This window comes from Papio anubis, chromosome 12 (assembly GCF_008728515.1).
Source record: "Papio anubis isolate 15944 chromosome 12, Panubis1.0, whole genome shotgun sequence".
In the NCBI taxonomy this organism is placed as follows: Eukaryota; Metazoa; Chordata; class Mammalia; order Primates; family Cercopithecidae; genus Papio; species Papio anubis.
The window spans coordinates 46,269,392-46,277,332 of NC_044987.1; the positions used below are offsets into that span (position 1 = coordinate 46,269,392).

At 37.9% G+C, this 7,941-nt stretch overlaps 1 pseudogene; it reads right to left on the reverse strand.

Annotated features, from left to right (window-relative positions):
* Positions 1-779: 779 nt before the first annotated feature.
* LOC110741257 lies at positions 780-7,430 on the reverse strand (annotated as a pseudogene).
* Between the last annotated feature and the right edge of the window lie 511 nt (positions 7,431-7,941).

A 7,941-nucleotide genomic window follows, 5' to 3' on the forward strand; every position in this document is an offset into this window, starting at 1 on the left:
TCAGCTAAACTCTAAGATCTTTATAAGGAAGACATCAATTTCTCTGTTTTACAGACCTAAAAGCTAAAGTTCAGGCAGTTGAATAACTCTCTAAAGGTCCCACAGATGAGTAGCAGAGCTGGAACCCAAAGTCCATTTTTTTATTGCATCTCAATGACTGGAGATGAGTTCTAAAGAAAGAGTCTGTAACAATGTAGTTCTTTGGGGAGCAAAGTCATCTCTCCAAGAAGACAGTCAACACTGTAGTCAGAAGGAGAAAAACAACTGAATACCGGGACATATTGCCAGTATATAAAGAATTATTACACATAACCAGAATGAATGAGAAAATAATGGTGCCTGTTAATCTGGGAAAACTGAACAATAATTCAATGTAACTGAACAAATAAATATTGGTATTGCTCTTATCAAATAAATAATATCCATCAATGGAGACAAAGATGTTTTACCATCAAATTCATATAAATTAAAATATTTTGTTACATACTTATATGTAAATAACTGTCTTTTTTAAACAATATAACGAAAACCGCCCCTTTGTTTAGGGGTCTTTTATATTTATGCATAATTTTGCTTTTATTAAAGATGACTGTTACAATCAGGTATATAACCACTTAGTTATATCTATGTTCTGCCTCTTAAAACATGTTCTTAGATAAACCATTTAATCATCTTATTCTTTTCTTCAATTTTCTCCGAACAGTGGTAGAAGTATTATTTGATGGACAGAATAAAGGAAACTGTTTTTGACCACACCAAGATCATACTGATATCTACGGTATAGTCCTGGCTACAAGGAAGCCCAACTCTAACTTGTGAGATGGGCCTAGTTTAGGAAGTAACAATGAGGTGGTAACTAAGGATAGTGCTAGTTGTTACCAAAAATTAACAACTTTAGGTATTTCTGTTTTGGGTCTCTGCAGTTCAGGTGCATCCAAAATTTCTTCATAGTCTGCACTCATTCCCTTTGCCCAGCAACTGACTGTGACCATTCGATCTGAATTCTGACTTTAAGGGCAATCTTTCTTTAAATGTTTCACAGAGCCACAAAGTTTGCAACCATCACCCTCAGCATAGAGTCCTTTGGGATTATCAGGACAAGATCTAGACAGGCTCCCCATTTCTCTGCAAACAAAACATGTTGCAAAAAGAAATTCACCAAGACCCGGGTGTACTTTAGCCTTACATTTGGTTGTTTCATGCTCTGTGGACCCACACCTGTAACATTCCAGTGCCCGTATCTTGATTTTCAAGGGCAGCAGGGCAATCTGCAATTCCATGATGTGATTTTCTACAATGGAAACACACCATTGTGTTTTTCTTTGCCACTTGTCTTTTTAGTCTTCTTCCTTCCCATCGACTGTCTTTTTTTTTTTTTTAATTATACTTTAAGTTCTAGGGTACATGTGCACAACATGCAGGTTTGTTACGTATTTATACATGTGCCATGTTGGTGTGCTGCACTCATTAACTCGTCATTTACATTAGGTATATCTCCTAATGCTATCCCTCCCGACCCCCTCCCCACAATAGGACCCGGTGTGTGATGATCCCCTTCCTATGTCCAAGTGATCTCATTGTTCAATTCCCACCTATGAGTGAGAACATGCGGTATTTGGTTTTCTGTTCTTGCGATAGTTTGCTGAGAATGATGGTTTCCAGCTGCATCCATGTCCCTACAAAGGACACAAACTCATCCTTTTCTATGGCTGCATAGTATTCCATGGTGTATATGTGCCACATTTTCTTAATCCAGTCTATCACTGATGGACATTTGGGTTGATTCCAAGTCTTTGCTATTGTGAATAGTGCTGCAATAAACATACGTGTGCATGTGTCCTTATAGCAGCATGACTTATAATCCTTTGGGTATATCCCCGGTAGTGGGATGGCTGGGTCAAATGGTATTTCTAGTTCTAGATCCTTGAGGAATCGCCACACTGTTTTCCACAATTGTTGAACTAGTTTACAGTCCCACCAACAGTGTAAAAGTGTTCCTATTTCTCCACATCCTCTCCAGCACCTGTTGTTTCCTGATTTTTTAATGATTGCCATTCTAACTGGTGTGAGATGGTATCTCATTGTGGTTTTGATTTGCATTTCTCTGATGGTGAGTGATGATGAGCATTTTTTCAAGTGTCTGTTAGCTGTATGAATGTCTTCTTTTAAGAAGTGTCTGTTCATATCCTTTGCCCACTTTTTGATGGGGTTGTTTTTTTCCTGTAAATTTGAATGAGTTCTTTATAGGTTCTGGATATTAGCCCTTTGTCAGATGAGTAGATTGCAAAAATTTCTCCCATTCTGTAGGTTGCCTCTTCACTCTGATGGTAGTTCCTTTTGACTATCTTTCTTTAAAGCAACTGCAATTTCCTCCCTTACTTCCTTACTGTCTGTGGCTATAATTTGGCCATTATGAACCATCTGTGAATTCTGTCTTAGGTATTCCATGACTGCATTCACATCTTTATTTAAGTACTCTTTTTTCCCTTTGTTATTTTTGTGTTTTCCTTGGTGTTTGTCATTTTGAAGGGATAGCCTATTGGCTTCAAGTTGTTTACACTTTGGTAGGTTCTGGCTTGTTCCCTCAAAGGATCCCTTCTTCATGTCCTCCCATGGTGTTATAGGCAAAGGTCTCTTGTTACATGCAGTACTAACTCGTGCCCACCTGGTCATAATTTCATCAGAGGTACCTCACTGTGCTGCCGTGCAACTTCTTACCACCAACTCTCTTATTTTTAACAGAGATATGAATGATTTCATAAATAAAGCTATTTTCTCCCTAACCAATAAATAAATGAGAAGCATGTATTTAAAGAAGGGACATCACATTGCCGGTTTGCCCTGAGTCCTCACCAGACGTAGTTCAGCTATGGTTTGTGTCATGTTTAATTTGTTGGAGTTCCTACAGCATGCTGTTCTGCATCTCTCCACATCTGTCCTCTGTATTCCCTTTGTTGGAAATGCCTGCCTCATTCCAACTCACCCCTTATGTTTTTGTGTTTAGATTAAGTGTTACCTTCCCCAGGCAACCTCCTCTGCTATCCTCCGACTACAAATTGGATCAATTGTCCTTTATCAGGGCTCCGAAGCAACGTAATAACATATCAGTTCAATTGTATTTAACATAAATTTATTAAACAGATAACTCAAAAAATAAATGAGTGAACATTGGTTCATATAAATTCCTTTGCACTTAGTGTTAATAAAGCTATCCTGTATCTCTTAAGAGACCTAGGCCTTTCCCTTTATGTCAATATGCAAAATAAATTTTACTTCATGATGGCACAATTCTCTTTTCTTAGCAAAACAGCACAATATAAATGCAGTTATTTTATTAAATGAGAATTAATGTCAAAGACACATCTTCCAACCTAGATTTAAAGATTCTAAATGCTCAGGAATCTAATTCTCTGGAGGTCTCTAAACTGTAATTACAAACACTTAGTTGTGGTATTTATCACCTCTAAATATTCTATGTTCCTGTGCATTCTAATTTTGACTATTTTTTTTTCTCTGAAATATTCCCTTTAGTTGACTCAAGCAATGGCAGACAGATGTAACTGAGGACTCATTCCTTAGAATTAAAAAACAGACAACAACACAGGTGTCAAAAAAAAACAAAGTAAATTATAGTTACTGAGAATTTTTTTTACAAAGCTGTTCAATGTCCTAAGATCAGAGCAACTCAAATGTGAATATATGAAAACATCTCAAAGGCGTTATATCATAGCGTTTTTGTCACATATTGTAGCAATGCATGAGTGCTGTGGTATGCTATTTGGCCAGGCTGCTGGAATTTGATAAATTCTAGTTGAAAGTGTCACAATCTTCAGGGGAGGAAAACCAAATGCTTGCTCTTAGATACAAGTTATGATTCTGTAACTATCACGTGTGTCACCTTAGTCAACTCATTTTAACTTTTAAATGTTAGCTTACTTACTTGTACTACAGAGATAATTCTATCTTCCTTAGAAGTTTCTATAAAAATAAACTGAGAAAATGAATATTTGGGTGCCACAAAATAAATATATGGATGCCACAAGAGAGGGTTAGCTGTTTCTTTTGCAATGTAGGGATATTTTTGGGGAAAAAAATCCAAATGCTATTGCCATCACTCCACAAACAAAGACTTTTTTGGACAACAAGAATGCATTCACCACAACACCGTGAATCTTCTCTACCAATGTTCCTCCCTTCTCCATCCTTCTTTTCACAGACATAGCTCTGCTATACGAAAACAAGGTCTCTAAGCTCCTTCTATTCATTCTCTTTTTCCTCCTCCTCCTCATGGTCAGGTGAAACTCGCATTCCCAGATACTTGTATTTTATGAACCCATATTATTATTTTAATGGAGAACTAAGAGGGTTAGCTGTTTCCTTTTCAATGTAAGGATATTTTGGGGGAAAATATCCAAATGCTATTGCCATCACTCTACAAAGAAAGACTTTTTAATGACAACAAGAAGAATATAATCTCAGAAAAAAATGGCCGTTTAAGTTAAATATGTTTAATTTAAATTTTTATTGTGAAAAATTAACTACTTGTGTTGATTTCCTTTTTCTCATCGTATCCAGTGACTGGTGGAAATTTTATTGGGAACCAGCACTTATCTGCACGCTAGCATTTGAACCAATAGACCCCAGAAGTCCCATCTCCAGGTAGACATCTCCTAGGCACAGCAATGGCAGGACATTATAGAGCCCAGGTGCCTAGGTAACTGGGCAAGTCTTCCCAAAAACTAAGGAAGCCAAGTAAGGAGAGTTGTGTGGCTTTACTTGCCTCAAATATGTCAGGAGTAATACCTTGTAACAGGGATGCCCTTTAGTCAGAGTCCCAAAAACTAAGGAAGCCAAGTAAGGAGAGTTGTGTGGCTTTACTTGCCTCAAATATGTCAGGAGTAATACCTTGTAACAGGGATGCCCTTTAGTCTTTCAGAGTAAGTGCTAAATGAGTATTTTATTTGGGAGGTAGGAAGGGTTAAAAAGAGAGAGAGAGAGAAGAGAGAGATTTCCAAGTAGCATTTGAAGACTCCCAATTCCTCTACAATGGCTTAGGCTGAACTACAATATGGATGCATTTGTTGTTGTGGGTATGTATTTGTGCATGTGTTTACATGTGTACGTGTGAGTGCATGTGGATATGAGTGTGTGTATACACACAGGGGTTGAAGCACAGTTATTAAGCACATCTGATTTTGCCAATACCTTCAGGTGCTAACCTTCCCTCTAAAAGAGCTTTCTTTTGGGTTGATAGGTGCAGCAGCACCACCATGGCACATGTATGCCTATGTAACAAACCTGCAAGTTCTGCACATGTATCCCAGAACTTAAAGTAAAATTAAAAAATAAAAGAACTGTCTTCAATGCATGCTATAATATGGGAATTAGAGGCTCTATGAGAAGAACTATGGTTTTCAAATCAAACACTGAATTCCAAATGTTCTCATACATTAAAGAAGACCTAAGGCTAGCCCATGTGGCTTAGAGGTGACAATGTATCATCAAAGAGCTAAATAACTGACCGTGGTACTGAAGGGACTAAAACATTCTTTCCCTGTCTCAGCCTTCAAGTGGCAGGTCACTGCTGAAGACTTGAAGGAAGAGAGATTGGATCCTTTACGATATTTGGTAAGTTTTGTCACCATAGTTTGTATACATTCCCCTACTATTGAACTGAGATTGCTAATAAAATCAGACAAATCAAGGTTTAAATTGTAGCTTTGGCATGTGTGAACTCGGGCAAGTTATTTACTTTCTCTGGGCCTCAGCTTCTGCATCTGTGAAATGGGCCATCACAGTGGATTATCTCACTTACAATGAAGGATAATTGTGAAAATTAGAAATAATAAATCTGAAGAGCCTGTCATAGTCCCTGCCACATCATCAAAGATTTTCAATAAAAGCTAACTTAATATATTTACTCAGTTATATTCATTATGTCAGGAAAGATGCCAGATGCCAAGTGTAGCAGGGCAGTTTTTACATTTAGGAGCACAGAATTTGGTTTAGGTTCATGGATATTTTCATAACCTTAAGTGAATGACTGTTTCCTTCTGCCGCCATTATTTCATCTGAAATATGATCAGCTTATACTGGTTGATTTCTAAGGAATTTTAAGCTCCGACATCCTATTTTTATGATACTATGAATGAATGAATTGGCATGGGTTTTAGTAGGAGCCTCTCTTTTTCTTTTCCTTCACTCTTCTACATCCTTACTGCTCCTTCCTTAATCAGCCACAGCACTGACTTCATTCCTATTCTCTTTTTCTCTGTTTTCTACCCTTCCAATCCACTGACAACCCTGTTGTCAAAAGGAATTTTTGGAAGCTCAATTTGTTAAATTGCTCCAATTGAGTAAAATCTGAATTGCTTTAAGTCTCAATCCCTTTTTTCCATTTGCAGACTAAAGTCTTTATTTGTTAGTGTGAGATTTAAAGTTCTACAGTCAACTTCTGTCCACATTTTTAAATATACTTCATTAGACTAATATTTTAATGCCTATTACTTTAAGCCAAAATAAAAGTAATGCTAATTGCAAAATTGTAGAAAATTCAGGTGATAATCAGATACAATACAAAATCAAAAAAGTTAAAAACCATTCTTAATTCCACTCTTGAAAGAAAACCAGTAACATGGTGTGTATTATTCTAGTTTTATATCCATTTATACCTGTGGTCAGATGAAAATTTTAAAATTTACACATGTGTCTTTTCAAGATACCTTGTAACTCTCTTACATTTGTCTAGCTATTTCAGAGGCATCCATTGCTCTAAAAGAGAGTCATTAAAGCAGAATGCAAACAGAAAACAGAGGTTTAAATAATTAAGCATATGAACAAACATTGTTTAGAAGTGAGTGATTTGTCAGATTTTCTGCCTCTTTGTTCTGCTCCAATGCCTTCCCTTCAAAAACAAACAAACAAAAACACCCCCAGACCCTACTAGAAGTCCTGAGGCATAGGGGATGATAAGATGCTCAAATGAGTTTGGCTATGTGTGAGAAGTCCTGTATGTCACATGTTAAAGTAGAACTTGGAGACCCAGAAAGACTCTAAATATCCACCATCCTCCATTTCATGGAAGGTATAGAGTAGAAATGACTGTGTAAGATATCCAAATAGAAGCATTTCTAGAATCTCTCAGAGGTTCCTGAGGCCCAAAAGTGGTCTGGAGGTGGCCACACATTTGCTGTGAACTAGAGATGGGAGCAGAAGCAGCTGAGAGAAGAGTAGGCACAGAGAACCTTCTGGGAGGAAGAGGATTCAGCACAGAGCTATAGGGACCAAAAATGGAAGACTACAGGGGAACAGGGTGTTTCACAGATGCCAACATGGACAAGAGACAATGACCACAAGCCAAGTTCCTCTCCTCACCATGGGTTGGCATTGTGTAAATCTCACAGAATTTGCATCTAACCCACATACAAACATACTTCATTTTTTTTTTTTTTTTTTTTTTGAGACGGAGTCTCGCTCTGTCGCCCAGGCTGGAGTGCAGTGGCGCAATCTCGGCTCACTGCAAGCTCCGCCTCCCGGGTTCACGCCATTCTCCTGCCTCAGCCTCCCGAGTAGCTGGGACTACAGGCGCCCGCCACCTCGCCCGGCTAGTTTTTTGTATTTTTTTAGTAGAGACGGGGTTTCACCGTGTTAGCCAGGATGGTCTCGATCTCCCGACCTCGTGATCCGCCCGTCTCGGCCTCCCAAAGTGCTGGGATTACAGAAACATACTTCATTTTATTGTGTTTTGCTTTACTGGGTTTTGCAGATAATGCTTTTTGTCTTTTTGTTTGTTTACAATTGAAGGTTTGTGGCAACCTGCATCAAGCAGGACTAGCATACCATTTTTCTAATAGGATGTGCTCACTTTGTTAGCATTTTTAGCAATAAAGTACTTTTTACCTAAGACATCTATGTTTCATTTTAGAATAATGCCATTGCACA